The following is a 17,427-nucleotide window of genomic DNA, read 5'->3' on the forward strand; positions in this document are numbered from 1 at the left end:
CTAGAAGAAGACTCTCCCCTTGGCAGGTCCTGAACCCTCTCCCGCTTTGAGGTTGCCCGAGGATTCCTTTGCGGAGGCATTGGCTAGTAAAGAGGAAACCCTACGATTTTAGTTCAAAATAATTTTTTTTTTCAAAGAGGCATACGTAATGATAACATTACAAGAAAATATTCACACATATTTATTAAAAAAGTTCAACATAAATTTAATTTCAAAACTCATTTACTAAACCAAATAAAATCATTAGAGATGGCTCAGGTGAGCGCTTCATTTTAATGTGTGTGTGTGTATATATATATATATATATATATATATATATATATATATATATATATGTATGAGTATAATATATTAATTTATTAATAATAAGGTAAACATTTAAGTTGTTTAGGGTGAGTTTGATGCCCCTTTTTGTCTTGAATTTTTAAAAGATAATGGTAGGTATAACTTTTGGAATAGTTTTTTTAGTTTCTAAAAATCAACTTTTAGTTTTCTAGAAGTTTCAAAATTAAAAATTGAAAAGCTAAAAGCTAATTTTTTTCACAAACAAATTATTTTTTCTATTTTTGTCCTTAATTTGCTTCTAATGAAACAAATTTGTAGGACTTTAAATTTTTAAGTTTATATAGAGCCAAAACTTTGATAAGTTGGTACCTAAAAATTGATCATGAGATTTAAGACACAAATAATTAATATTTTAAAAAGAAATAATCCCATAATTATTAACACAAGAACTTAATAATAGTAGCTGCATTTAATTTTTTGTAAGTTTGAATCATATATGAAAAGAAGAGGATAATGCCAAAATTTTGAAAATACATAATTGATCATGTGATTTAAGAGGCATGGTTACTATTTTTTTAAAAAAAGAAATGATCCTGTAATAATTGCTTAGACTTGATAGAAGAACTGCAGACGATGCATTGCTAGTGAAATTAATGGAGGGCTACATTTAGCACTCATGGATGCCCACAACTCAATTTTCCTACGGTTTCCTACCCCACGCAAATGGACAACTTCTCAAGTTGGAGGCTACAATGTCTTTAATTGAGTCATTTTAATTTTACAATTATTTGAAAACTTTTTTAAGATTGTGTTTCAAAGCATAAATTTTGAACTTTCATTTTGTATTTGTATCTAGTTGGACAAAATTAGTTTGTCCAAATCCACAAATGCAAATCGACTAAAATAAAAGCTCCCAAACATAGGGTAAATATGTATTATAATTTGTAGAGACTTTAGTGAAGTGGCCTCACCTCTCCAGCTACTCCTATGCAGCATGGCAGCCACATCAAACTCTGTTGCAGATAGGATTTGATTCATACTCTAAAACAAGACATGGTAGGCGTATGACCTAGTAATTTCTCTTCCCCATGTTATTTTCGCCTCATCCTTTAAAAATTGTAGCAACATTTTTAATTTGACAACATGCAGCAGGTAAAAATATGCTTTTTGTTTTTTTTGTTTTTTTTACACTAGAGACAGGTGACCTTCAATTTCTGTTCTGCATCATCTGACAGGAAACTAAAAACATGTGATCTCTATGTTTTATGCAGCAAGTTTAACCATAACAATTCATCCCTAAAGTAGCCTTCAAGAATGACTGTCTAGAGACTAACAAGAGCTCAATAACCTGTAATGCGACAGGATGATAAAACAACCCCTTCCACTAAGCAAAGTACTTCTAGCCGTTTAAATCTTGTTGCTCACAAGGGGTTGAAAATATCCCGTATTTTTAAAAAAATACAGAAAAGTTCATCATTGACAAAATTAGCAAATCAAGTCTCCCTAGGCGACTTCCCCAAACAAACCATAAAGTACCAAGCTTTTGGATCCACTTTACAATCAATAAACATCAAAAACTTAATTTGTCAAGTGAAGTGTTGATGATCTACCATATGCTCCTAGTTTCCCTAAGCATAAAACAATAACAATAACAAGAAGTCTAAGAGTGAAATGTAATGAAAACTTATTTAGCAAATTTGTATGACGAGGGAAAATATGAAGAAATATTTTCGTTTTTTGGTCGTTCAGAAAAGTACGAAATAAAATAAAATATTAAGTAAATTAATGGACATAAAAATGTTGTTTTACTCATAATTAAGCTAGATTTTTCTTAAATTTTAAGTTATATTTGAACAATATTTCATAATTTTAATTATATTTAAATAACATTTTGTTCCTAATTATGGTGGGAAAATACAAATAGAATGTTCATTTGACGTAACATTCTTAATAATGGTGAGCAAATACAATAAAAAATAATAATTTCCTTCTATTTTTTTCCCTTCCCTTCAATAAAATTCTTGATATACTGACTTCTATTGAAAAAAAAAAAATAGCAAAATCATCCCAGAAACATAATAAATATATATTGTAAGTTCTAAGTTCTAACCATAGAAATTAACCATATTGAATTCAGGCCAAACAACTACATCTCACATCTCTCACGTTTCGAATTTAAGACCAATAATATAAAAGTTTCAATATTGATGAAAATTATTTATCATTACTTCTAAACTAAATCATACCTCTATATTATATATTTCTTTTCTAGTCATTTATTACATGTGTTCAACTTGAAAAGAGAAATTTTTTCTTTTTCAAAATAAAAACAAAAGCTTTTTATTTCTGTTATAGGATTAAAATATAAATGGCTAATATATTAGAAAAATTAAAATTTAAATAGAATTACTGTATCATTAGAAATAAAAGCAATATATATGTACATTCTTTATTTCTTAAAAAAGAAAACAAACTTTCTTACATCTCATTCTGGAAAAATCTTTCAGCCTTTCTGATCTTATATTAATCATATCTTATGGTATGCATGAATGGAATAAAATAAAATAAAATTCGTCTTTATAATTGTATATATTTATCATATAATTTTTTTTATTTCATTCTAGTACCAAACATTGGGCTAATATTGATTTAAGCAATGAAATCAATATAGTTAGTGCAGGCACTTAAAACTGATAAAAAAAAAACACACACACACACTCACACAAAAACAAATTCTGAACAATCCCAGAAACATACCTTGAAGGTTGGATCCGACAGTTAAGGAAATGGATGGAAGGCGACAGACCTAAAGCGTCGATGGCGACGACGAAGAGATGGAGAGACTGATAGAGAGAGACCAGAGAGATTGAGGGATGGAGAGACAGAGAGAGAGGCCGGAGAGATGAAGAGAGAGGGAGAGATTGAGAGACGAAGACATAGAGAGAGAGACCGGAGAGATGAAGAGATAGGGAGATATTGAGAGATGAAGGGAAATGTTCAGGCTTGGAGGGAAAGCAATCAGATTGGGGAATCCACATGCGGTTTTTCAGTGTCTGACTATTAGTGACGAATCTTAAATTCTTCACTAATAGTGTTTAATAAATTTTTATTTTTATTTTTAAATAAGAGAAGTATTAGTGACGGTTCTCAAATTCGTCACTAACAAGGGGCCAATATTGACAGATTTATATTTTCGTCACTAATACTCTGTAATAAAAATTTTTAATTTTTTTTTTAATTAAGGGAAGTATTAGTGACGGTTCTCAAATCCATCACTAATAAGGTGTCAATAGCGACGAATATACAAATTCGTCACAAATAATTTGAAATAAAATTTTTTATTTTATTTAAATAAGGGAAGTATTAGCAATGGTTCTCAAATCCGTCACTAATAAGAGGTCATTAGTGACGAATTTGGATATTCATCACCAATACTCTGAACTAAAAAGTTTTTATTTTTTTTTTAAAAGGGAAGTATTAGTGACAATTCTCAAATCTATCACTAATAATGGGCCAATAGTGACGAATTTGTATATTTGTCACTAATACTCAAACAAAAAAAATTATTTTTATTTTTAAATAAGGGAAGTATTAGTGACGATTCCAAAATCCGTCACTAATAGTTTGAAACAAAATTTTTTTTTTTTTTAAATGATAGTAGTGACGGTTGTTTAATCGTCACTAATGAATATATTTTAGTAATAGATTTAATTCGTCACTAATACCGTAGAAATCGTCGCTAATATTTTTTCAGGATAATTTCTGCGTGAAAAATGTTTTCCCGCAAATTTTTTTTGGTTTTTAGTGACAAAATGAATCCGTCATTAATAATTTCGTCACTAAAAAACTAGCTTTTTCGTAGTGAAACAATGAATGTCCTTCCTCCTCGTAGATTGAGTTTTATTACCACTCAATCCACTCCAAGACTTGTCTTTCCCACGATCCTAGTCACTCTTTACTATGAGCCCTTCACCATTTGAACCCTTATCGCTGGTCTTCTTCCTCTGATGGAACCCCAGCAATGCACTTGTGATGTCCTCTAACTCTAGGATTTCTTTCCCTTAAGTTAGTGTCGTAGCCAGATTCTCATACATAGGCGACATAGGTAGGGAATTCAACAGCATCAGCACTTTGTCTTCATCCTTGAACTTCACATCAACCTGTTTCAAATCGCTGATGATTTGATTGAATCCGTTGATGTGTTGATTCGCATCCGAATCCTCTGTCATCTTAAACCAATAAAGTCATGACTTAAGATACAAATTGTTCAATAAAGACTTGGACATGTACCGGCTCTCTAGTTTCAACCAAACTACTGTCGACGATTCCTCGTCCATGACATGGTATATCACGTCATCGCCCAGTAACAATCTGATAGTAGCCACATAAAGTGCCTTCACCATACCTTGTTGCACCAACACATCCTTCACCCTCCTCTACCAAAGCCCAAAATTCCCCGTTCCATTGAACTTACCAACATCAAACTTTCCCAAAGTGATCCAAGCCATTACAAATCAATAGCTTTGATACCAATTGTTGGGACAATTGGTATACAAAGATACCAATTGCTGGAGTTAAACACATAGCGAAAGCACGCACAACTCAATCTGGAACAATTGATGCAAACACAATCAATGATGAATATATGGATCAAGCAAGCACAATATCATAATCACACACAAAGTAATTGAAAAACAATAGATAAATATACAAGATTTACGCGGTTCGGCAATGTGACTACGTCCTTGAGAGCAACGGTTGATTTTTCACTATTCAGATTGTTTAAGCTTACATTAGGGTTACAATACAATGTATTTATACAATCCCTAAGCGCATAGGAGGCATATTTACCATCTAAGGCACTCCTATGTCAGCTCCTGGAGGAAAGACCTCTAAATCCCCCCAATTTACTGATCCTTGATTTAAATTTCCTTATTTGCGTCGAACAAAATTGTTGACGGTTTGAGATAGGAAGTAATTCCCTCGTAGATAGCCCTATAACCATCGATGGTTTCAGGGCAACCGTCGATGGTTTTAGGGTAACCATCGACGGTTTCCTTGCTGATGCCAAACCATCAAGCATAATCGGTGACAATTTCCTCCTGCAAGCCTCTCCCTTTGTTCTTTGTGTCACTATGCTTTCCCGGTACATGTGTTCCACTCAAATATGAGCCACATCTCCAACATATAATTATATATATATATATATATATATATTTGAATATAATATGTACATATTATCTTTGATATATGTATGTATATAATATGTATATACCATGTTTATTATGTTGTTATATATGTGAATATATGTTTATTATGTATATATGCATATATTGTGTATATATTATTGCTTATAATATATCTAATATTTAATATATGTATTGTTATATATATATATAAGTATATGAGTACCATGTAAGCAATGCATAAAAGCATGTATATATGCTGTTATGTGTATATATATGATATATTTCTAGTATGTATGTGTATGTATACATTTAATTGATATGTATGTATATTATAGTAGTATATGTATAATATGAATGTGTGTAATGGTACTTAATTAATTATAAATTATCCCTAAACTGAATCTAATGTGAATTTATGTGTAATCCCAAGAGAGGGGGGTGAATTGGATATTTTAAAAATCTTAGTCTTTAGATTCTAATTTTTGAAGAATTTACAATCACGCACTCACAAACTAGGTGACAAGTAGTTTAGTATCAATTTAATGTGTGATTTTATCATGCATACAAGATTACCTAATTACTTAACATATACAAGAAACAAATAATTAAGTGCAAGTGGAAATTAAAAGAGTTAAGAGAAGAGAGATGCAAACACGATTTTTACGATATTTAACCAACCCGACCTACGTCCTCACCTTGGGTACACTACCTAAGGATTCCACTATACTACTTCTTAACTTGGGACGAAACTTCCCGTTACAATCCGCTGCTTACAAGAGACGTAGCTATCTCCTAATCCGCTGCTTATAAGAGGTGTAGCTTCCTCCTTACGATTCACAAATCGTACCGTTAATACAATATATGAATAAAATTCCTGAACACTCAGATGCTTCTTAACAAGCTAATGAGTATAATAAAAACCTAAACACTTTCACAAGATATAATATGAAGCTTATATGCAATATGTGATTTTTCCAATGATGTATAAAAATTGTGATCTTTATAAAATATATATATATATATATATATATATATAAATAAGATGCTTCAAAGATCTAATGCTTATTCAATATTTCTCCAAACAAAATAATTTCTTAAAGATATATGCTTTGAAGATCCTAAAATTTTCTTTCAAAATAACTTTCGCAAGAAACAATAAGCTATCCTTTGAAAAGAAATATCACTTTGAATATTGCAAAGATTCAAACTTTTTGCTTTCAAATATACAATCTTTTGAATAGAAAATATAACTTTGAATATCACAAAGATATAAGCCCTAGAAAATTTTCCCCAAAATATTTTTCAAATAAGTATATAGAATACTCACGTTCTTGTTCCCCAAAAAATATTAAATAAAAGAATAAGGGAATAGATGAGCTTATAACAAATATAGAATTGAATGCTCAACAATAAATTTAATCAAACCTCAAGACCAAACCAATTTTTCGTAATATGATGAATGTAAGCACCTGGATCTTGAAGATGATGTTGACGAATGCCCAAACTTGATATGAATGCTTTGGAATGTAGGCAAAGTTTTGCAACAACATTCAAAACTCTCAAAAGTATGCAAAAAGTGATGACCTAGGTTTTAGAGTTTGTATTTATAAGTGTTCTTGCCATTTGGAAGAATTCTATTCGTTGGATCATTTAAAATAAAATATTTTTGTCTGTGTCCACGCTGAAACATTGTTCTGCACTACGAACTCGTTGATGAGTGGATACATTCTTCAACGAGTGTTCAACACTCATTCAGCGACAAACCAGGTGATTCGTCGACAGGTTCGACTTCATAAGCCCCCTTCTCATCTTGATTCATATGTTCTTATGTCTAATTCTTGTTATTCTTCTCGTTTTTCTACTCTTTTGGTTTCTCTTCGTTCCCATTGTGAGCCTGCTTTCTATAAGGAGGAAGCTCTTGACCCTCTTTGGCAACAGGTTATAAATGAAGAACTTGCTGCTCTTGATAAGTCCAGAACGTGGGAGTTGGTTCCTCTTCCTCCTGGTAAAACGGTAGTGGGATGTCACTGGCTCTACAAGATCAAAACTAAGTCTTATGGTTCTATTGAAAGATATAAGGCCTGGTTGGTTGCAAAAGGGTTTACTAAAAAAATTGGCTTTGATTATGAGGAGACATTTGCACTAGTTGCTAAGATGACATTTGTACGTACTTTGATTGCAGTAGATTCTATTAACCAATGAAACCTCTCACGGTTAGATGTCAAGAATGTCTTCCTAAATGGGGATCTCAAAGAGGAAGTTTATATGTCGCCACTCCTGGTGTTCCTCATCATCTAGGGGAGGTTTTTCGATTGAGAAAAACTTTGTATAGTCTTAAATAGGCTCCTAGGGCTTGGTTTGAGAAATTCTTTGACGTGCTTTGCTCTTTTGGCTTCCGCTCAAGTGATCATGATTCTGCCTTGTTTACTTGTTCTACTTCTATTGGGAATATTATTCTCCTTCTTTATGTCGATGATATGATTTTAACTGGAAATGATACAGATGGGATTGCCTAGTTGAAATCAGCGCTTCACCACCACTTTGAAATGAAAGATTTGGGACCCCTACGATACTTTCTTGGCATTGAGATAGCTTAATCTCTTAAAGGTTATATCCTCTCTCAGTCTAAATATGCAGCAGATGTAATTCAAAGAGTCCGTCTTACTGATACTCGGACTGTCGTCACACCTCTTGAACTCAATGCTAATATTACATATGCAGTTCATATTGTCAGTCAGTTTGTCTCTTCTCCCACTATGATCCATTGGGCTGCTATTCTCCATACCTTGCGTTATATCTGTGGGACATTGTACATATTACTCCCCTCTACATCCACTTTAGAACTTTGTACTTATTCTGATCGATGTTGATTGGGTTGGAGATCCTATAGACCGCAAGTCCACAACTGGTTTATGAACTATGTGTACTTTATTTTTTTTATGACCTATATTTATAATGCAATACTTGATAGAGAGTCAACCATTTTATGGAGAAATTAATTAATTGTATAATGAGTCATTAATAGGACTTTAGGAGTTAAAAAAATCAACCAATCATAATTTAGAAAAATATTTTAAAAAATAAAATTCTAAACAAATTGAATTTAGATTTTTTAAGCATATGAGGGTACAATGATCTCTTTAATATTATAGTATAGATTTGAAAATTGTAAAGAAATGAGGAATTGAAGGTGGGAACAATAGTAGAGTAGCTCTATAAAGTTTCTAAATTTGGTAATTTTCTTATTAATCCAGAATAAATATATGTGAAAGTGTGTGTGTGTGCATGAGCAAATTGCTTATATATGTTTATTTCAATAGTCAAAAGCTTTATATGCATCCAACTATATATAAAAAAAAATTCAGTTAACATGTATATGCCAATTTATATACAGAAACTTGCTTTGTTCTCATGTTTGATTATCCTACTATAGTTCAAAGACAATGAAAATAACCTTATAACCGTACAAACCCATAGGCCAACAAATTGGTACAACATACATATTCAACTACCTATAAAGATTGGATATGTTAATGGCAACTACAAGATACAATGAAGTTGTCTCTTGCTTAGTATGAAGATTGAGGATTGATATAATTGATGTAAAATGATCCCAAACTCACATAGTGAAGTGGAACGTATAGAGGGTTAAGCCAAAGAAACACATTAAATATACCAAGATCAATGAACTTTTTATGTATTTTCTTGCAATAATTTTTTGAATTTTTAAATTGTGCTCTTCTAATTAGAGCTATGGAGATGAAGGAACATAAGACAAATTATCTTAAACAGGTCGTATACTCATGTAGGACAGCAGGAGGCATATATTTAATCTAAAATATCTTACGAATTATTCTTTTATTATTCTTTATTAGGTTATGAGTGTATTATGACATTATATCTTTAAGTGTTCGAAGAATTTCAATTGCTAGTTAATGCATTTGTTATGTTATACATGGTACTTTTCCATTTACTTGTCATCAAGCAAAACTTCAAGGTAGTTATCAATAAGGCTAAACAAACCAAATCGCTCATGAGCAGTTTTGGAACTTAGCTTGACAAGGATTTATTTAGGCTCGTTCATTATCTTAATGAGTGATTCAGAAGCCCAATTTTCAGGCTCGGTTCATAAAAAGAGTCGAGCATGAAAACAGATGAACTTGGATTATTTTGGCTCGTGAGCAGCTCGGTTATAGGCTAGACTAAGCTCATTTATTAGACTCATTAAGTAGCTCAGTAGTGGGCACATAAATAGGCTCGATTACAACTCACTAATAAATATTTATTATATTTATAACTATAGTTAGCTAAGCCCAACCTAAGGGTCAACGCTGGTCGAAGCCCAATTGACAATGCCTACATAGTAATAATGGCAAAACTAAAAGCCCGACCCAAATTGAAAAGGAATTGTTGTATTAGACATTTGAACTAAAAATTGAAAGTTGAAACTAAAACCCTAAATCTAATTTTCTCATTTGCAACCTTACTAGTCACCTCTATTGGACTCTCATCTCTCGTCACTCTTCGTAGCCTATAGGACCCTAGTGGAAACGCAAGCGCAACTATGCTCTTTGCTACTTTATGTACTCATACCGCAAATAAGGAAACTTGCACTCTCTCTCTCTCTCTCTCTCTCTCTCTCGATTTTGCTCTCTACAAATCTGTAACAAATCATTTGCAAGATTGCTATTTTTTGTCACCGTAGCACACAAATTTCTAGAATATCATTAATTTTGAAGGTTTGCTCTTTGGACTTTGTGTGTGCAGCTTGCAAGTAAGATCGACCTCTCTCTCTCTCTCTCTCTCTCTCTCTCTCTCTCTCTCTCTCTCTCTCTCAATCTATTTTGCTCTTTACAAATCTATAATAAATTGAAGGTGTGCTCGTAACTACTGTGTTTTTTTGGCTATAGCCCACAGAGTCCTAGAAACTCTTTGATTTTGAAGGCGTGCTCACATCGAGGTCAAGTTAGAGATATAAAAATCTTGATTTTTTTTCATCATCTAAGAATATCATATCCCTTGCCTTGAACAAGTTTGGTCTTAAGACCTTTTAATTACTATATTGAGTTAAATTGTGTGCCTATGGTTCTACTGTGTACTTTGTTTTTTTTTATTTGTTTGGTTTGTGGCAATCTAGTTTGGCAATTAATAAGCAATGGTTAATATTTAAAAAATCCTCACATCCTTTCCCAATCCAATTCCCAATGGAAGAAATTGAACAATCCTTAGGCTCCTACTCCATCTTCCAACTCTCTTTCTCCTCTCATTCTTTTAATTTAGCTACCAATCAAGCACCCCACACACCAAATCACAACAAACATGAGTTCCCTACACTATCACCATCCTACACTACAATTATTATTATTTTTTATTTTAAAAAGGGATCCTACGCTACAACGCTACAAAATTGCTCTATAAATATGTAGTTCTCTCTCTCTCCCCTCTCATGAAAAATGATCACTCGGGTTCATCATTCTGCAACCACCTCTACTCGCTATCGGAGTAAATATCATCCTATCGTCATCAGAGTAGTCTGCTGGAGCAAGCATCATGGGTAAAACCATCATAGGAGATTTGAGTCCAATGTTTTATTACCTAAACACAGCAAGCCCTGGGTCCAAATCATCCGGATCTATCAGTTCTTTGATTCAATCCGATTTTTTTTGGGTTATATATTTAATGATATATTTATTCAAATCAAACCCAAGAGTGGTTAGGGTCTCAATTCAATCGGTCAAACTGGCTAAGCTGGTCCGATTTTCAAAACATTGATAAAAAGGGAAACAGGAACCAAAGAACCATTGTAACCAACCAAAAGTAGCTCTAGCAGGCCCATTAACACCCATATATGACGCGATATGTGGAATCCACTCCTATTTGCTTGCCCGCTAGTTTCATATTATGGATGCTTCATGCCTATTTTCATTATTGGTCATGCTAGTTGTAGATATTGGAATACAATTGTTTTCTAGTATAAGTTATGGTTGACCTCACCCTTGTGATTTGGATACAAGTGGTTGGTTCCATGAACCATCTGTAAACATCCAATTTTGTCCGGGGCTTTATATAGTAAAACTTAGATTTTTTGGTTTTAGTTTTGATACCCTTTAGGGTCTTTACTTAGGCGCGATCTCTCATTTTGTTCATTCTCATCGCCTAATTCAAACTTGTATATAGTATATTATTTAATAATATTCATTAGTACAATAAAAAATGAGAAAAAAATAATGATAATACATAAAATAAAAAATAATAATAAATAAAAAGAGCTCCAACTTAGTGGATCAATCTCCTAATGTAGGTACTTGCACACACATCAAAAGGGTGAATTTTTAGTTAGCGAAAAGTTAGAAAATGAAAACAAATCAAATAAAAATCAACCAATTTATTTTAAAAATGATTGATCAATTAACATTTATTGGTGGTTCTTCCCCATGGCCTATAAATAGAGCTTTTAAGAGCATAGAGGAGAAAAACAAAATTGATACTGAGAAAAGAAAGACTAAGGGTCAAGTTGAGAGATTTGAAAATGGGGCATGGCTCTGTCAAGTAGGAAAAGGAAGAGGAGCAACTAGGAGTTACTGAGAAGCAGCAAAGAGAGGAAAATAGAGGAAAAACCAGAGGAGAAGAATTTGAAGAAGGGAGAGCTCTACTAATAAAGACAGTGTCTGGAAAGAGAAAAGTCGAAAAGGTAAGTACCCTCAAATTCTCATGTATGCATGTGATTTTGGTCATTTTGATTAAAGTTGGGTTTGATTGGGCAAATGCTGTAGAATAGTTGAAAAATAAAGAGAATTGTGTGACAAAATCAATTTGTAGAATTTCAAAATGTGTTTGATTTGCAAAATTGAAATTGATTTCTGAAAAATTGGCCAATATCAATGAGTACTAACCTAATTCTCCATTCAATCCTTAAAAAAAACAAAAAAGAAAGAAAGTTAGTGGGACGTGTCACATGTCTCACCATCAAGACAATGACACATTGCATCACTAGGACCGCGCATCTGGGGGGCGACATGGTGCAATCCTGATTGTCCAAATTGTGTTTTCTTTGGACGACCGTATCATTGCCATATCAACAATTCATTTCAAACCCTCTGTGCATATCATCTTCTGTCATGTGGTAGGTGATGTCACGATGACATCACCTTTCCACGTGTCATATTATATTTTTAAAAAATAAAAAAATAAAAAATAAAACTTGAATTGCCCAACTATCGCCACATGTCGCTTCGCATGACTGACACGTGGTAGCCCTAGGCGGTCTCTCGCCTCTACCTCTTCCTTGAATCAAGTCAACCTAGTTTGACAACCAGTCTGACTTCTTTGGACTGCCTCATTCTTTTATAAATTTATTACTTAATTTTTAATTTAAAAAAATTGATAAAAATAGTAGAAAATAAGGAAAAATTAGAAAAATAAATAAAACTTATTTGTGTCATTTTTTACTTGGGAAACAAAAAAAAAGGAAAAAACTAAAATCAAAAGTATATAAAATGAATAAAATTGATTAAAAATCCTAGAAAATAATAGAAAAATCATGAAAAAATTTTGGAAATTTGGAAATATTTTGAAGATCCTTTTTGCTTAAATTTGATGCATTTGCATGATCATTTTTGCATGTTTAATATTTGTATATATCATGCTTTGTGTGTGTATGCATTTGTGCATCGTAATTATAAAACAAAGGGTAAAGAGGTGTTCTAGATCTCACTTATATAAGATCCTCTCCTTGGAGATCTTATTATACATCCCTGAATCGCATTTGATTTTACATTTTTTTTTAAATTTCAATATTCATTGAATTATTTAGGAGTTAATTAAAGACCATCTGATTCAATTTGAGGTAATTCATAGTTAATTAAGTATATGTTGACCTTATAGGTCGCACCCGGTTTTGATAATGACAAAAACTGATATTTGATGTTTATTAAGTGTTTGTGCAAGCTCAAATAAATATCCCAACGAAGGATACTTGAAGAAACAAGAAGACTCTGAAGACTTGTAATTTGTAATTATAAATGTAATGTCTGTAATATGGGTACGTAAAAGTAACCTAGGTTGTGGTTTATGTATCTTACCTGCACATCATACATATTGGATATATTGTAAGCTCAACTAGACCATAGCAAGACCCTAGGCTCCAACACTCATCCACATAGCATATAATATATAGGTGTGTTTGAAACTGTGCTTTAATTGAATAAATCTAAGCAACTTGAGTGAGCTCGGGCGACCAAACCTTTGGAGTACAAAACTCTTCAGGCGCCCGAATATTGACAAGTCAAAATGTTGACCAAGCTCTCGGGCGACCGACCTTAAATGCACACAACATCCACGAGCGCCCGAACCCCTTAAAAGGGACAGTTCACCAACTTGGACGACCGATAGTTTTAGTTCAAAAAGGACCCCGGGTGACCAAACACAGGAGTTCAGGCCACCAAACATTGGATCGAGCACCCAAAGTCACGAACATATGCTATTGATTTTGATTCAAGCTGCCAAACCTCTACACGAGCGACCGAACTATCTTAAAGACCTTTTTAGTATGTGTCTGGTCGAGCGATCGAACTTAGGTTTATCCACTCGAACCTCAGCCAGTTAAAATTACTTTAACCGCGGTAAAACTGGGTTAAGTAGGACTAATTAGATTTTAATCATTTGGGACTTTTTTAATTATTCCCATTACATCCTAAACGGTTATATTTTTACCCCCTGGCTATAAATATGAGTCCATTTGCATGATTAGGGTAAGATTAGCAAAGTGATTAGTTAGAAAAATTCTCTCTATTGAAAAATCACCCTTTGTCCAAATACTCTCAAACTTGCATCTTTTTTATAAAATCAGAGATTGTGAGAGTTCTTGTTGTGCAAGTGTGATTACTATTCTGTGCTAAATACTCCCACTTGTTTGCGTGATTGAGATAATTTTTCTGGAGAGTTTAGCCTAGATTTATCCCACAGATTTGTTCATTATAAATCTTGTGTGAGGATAAATCGAATAAGCTTAAGATATTTGCATTCTGTTGCAAGTGTCTAATAGTTTTGTCTTTTTGTGTGCAAAGATTTTTCAAACAAGCAAATATTTTCAAACTAGTATTGTGCATATTACATTGAAGAAAATTTTTCTTAAGCTAGTTTGATTATTTGATTAGTATACTTGGAATATTGATGTGCTACTGAAATACCTTGTTTAAATTCCAAGATATTGCTTGTGTTGAATACTTTTGAGCATCATACTAATCATACTGTGTTGAGTATTGATTGAGCAAAACTTGGATCACTGAGCTTATACTATATTCATGTTATTGATGTGTATGTGAAAATGCGTATTTGGGTACATTTCAGCTTTACGTGAAAGCACTATTTCTATATCATCTGATTGTAAAATCTGAGTGTTTCCAAGAGTGGCCTGAAGGGGCGGTAATCCAACCCAGTAAGGATTGGTTGTAAAGGTTGAGGTCAGCCCTGTGCTAATTGACCTTATTTGTTTAGGTGTCACTTCACCTGTTTAAGTGAGCAAGTTATAGTGGTAATCCTTGTGCTTGTTAGCCAAAGCGGGGACGTAGGCAATTGGCCGAACCTCGATAACATTTCTGTGTGTCATCCTTACTTTACTACTTTCTGGTGCATGTGTGTTTGATTAAATTGCTTTATTTACTTTCTGGTAAACATTTACATTACTTGCACTAGATTGACCATAGGATTGTAAATATACTGGTGTTAGGAGATTAACCTAGGGCTTAAGTTTTGAAAATACCAATTCACTCCCCCTCTTGGGATTACGATAAAGCTAATAATTGGTATCAAAGTCACATAGCGTAGACTAGCTATTATTTTGCAAAAGATCACATTTGGCTCATAGCTCCGTGACCCCTTTCCCTGAGGGACCATCTTCCACACGACCTCTTGTTTTTAGTGGTGTTAATTACACCTTCTGGAAACAGAGGATGCGCATCTACCTTCAGAATACTGATTGGAAGGTGTGAAGGATTATTTCTAAGGGAAATTATATCCCTATGAAAACTGAGGGCACTACTAGAGTTCCTAAGACTGAAGAAAAATATAATGATGATGATATGAAAGCTATTAGTTTAAATGCTCCTACCATGAATATTTTGTATTGTAGTCTTGATGTAATTGAATTTAATAGAATTATGACATGCTCTACTGCTAAAAAAATATGGGATAAGTTAGAAGTTGCATATGAGGGTGCTAGGGATGTAAAAGACAATAGGATAGACATGTTGACCAGTGAGTATGAGGCCTTTAGGATGAATGTAGGTGAGTTCATTCAGAGCATGTACACTATATTCACACACATCATAAACTCACTGCATGCATTAGGAAAGACTCATCCCACATATGAGATGCTTAAGAAGATCCTTAGAGGCTTACCTCGTGTTTGGGAAGCCAAGGCTACGACCATTACTGAGGGTAGAGACCTTAAGGCCATGACCCTAGATGAATTGATAGGTTCCCTGATCACTTATGAATTAGCCATAAATAAGATACTTAATGAGCATAATAGGGCTAAGAAAGTGACTGCATTGAAGACTTCCACTAGCACATCTAGTGAGTGCAGTGAATCTGACACTGATGATGAAATGACCATGCTAACCAAAAAATTCAGCAGATTCTTCAAAAAGAACAGGAAGTTGTATAAAAAATATAGAGAGTCCACTATTGAAAAAGGAGAGTCAAGTAAAAGAAAAGGGAAATCAAATGCTCCCACATGCTACAACTGCAACAAGGTCGAGCATATCAAACCAGATTGCCCACTACTAAAAAAGAAGGTTAAGAAAAAGAAGAAAGCCATGAAGGTTGGGACATCATGGGATAAGCTTAGCAGCAGCGACTCAAAATCAGACCATAGCGACTCGAAGGTCACCAATCTATGCTTGATGGCACACGACGATGACGTATGCCTAAGATCATCCTTCTCCAAGGACTGGTGGTACTTAGATAGTGGATGCTCACGACACATGACCGGCGAAAAAGGAAAATTTACTTTAGTCGTTCCCAAGGATGGAGGCCATGTGACATTCGGCGACAATGCAAAAGGATGCATCATCGGGGTAGGTAAGGATTCCTCTCTTACTATTGATAACATTTTATTAGTTGATGGACTAAAACATAATCTACTTAGCATGAGTCAGTTGTGTGACATAGGATATAAAGTATCCTTTGAAAATGATAAATGCGTAGTAATTAGATCATAAAGTGCTTTTTACTACCGATCGCCATGATAATGTTTATACTACCTCTCTTGATAATTTAGTTTCACAACAAGTAACATGTTTTTCTACTATAAATGAAGTTAGTTGGTTATGACATAAGCGCTTAGGACATGCAAGCATGAATTTATTGTCAAAACTTGTTAGAAAAGAACTAGTAAAAGGCTTACCTAAGATGTCTTTTGTAAAGGATAAAAATTGTGATGCATGTCAAATGGGTAAGCAAACAAAATCTAGTTTTAAGAAAAAGAAATTGATATCTACTACTAGACCACTTGAGATGCTTCACTTAGATTTGTTTGGACCTAATTCTGTGCAAAGTCTTGGTGGTAAATCATATGCCTTTGTAATTGTGGATGACTTTTCTAGATTCACATGGGTGTTGTTTTTTGCACACAAAAATGAATCATGTGAACAGTTCACCAAACTTTGTAGGAGAATTTAGAATGAAAAAGGATATAAGATAACCCATATAAGAAGTAATAGAGGCTGATTCAAAAATGAGAGCATAGAAAAATATTGTGACTTACATGGCATATCACATAACTTTTCTGCACTTAGGACACCTTAACAAAATAGTGTGGTAAAAAGAAAGAATAGGTCACTGCAAGAAATGGGTAGAACTATGCTGAATGAACATAACTTACCTAAATATTTTTGGGCCGAAGCCATTAATGTTGCATGTTATGTTATGAATAGGGTGTTGATTAGACCGT

This window comes from Malania oleifera, chromosome 7 (assembly GCF_029873635.1).
Source record: "Malania oleifera isolate guangnan ecotype guangnan chromosome 7, ASM2987363v1, whole genome shotgun sequence".
NCBI lineage: Eukaryota > Viridiplantae > Streptophyta > Magnoliopsida > Santalales > Ximeniaceae > Malania > Malania oleifera.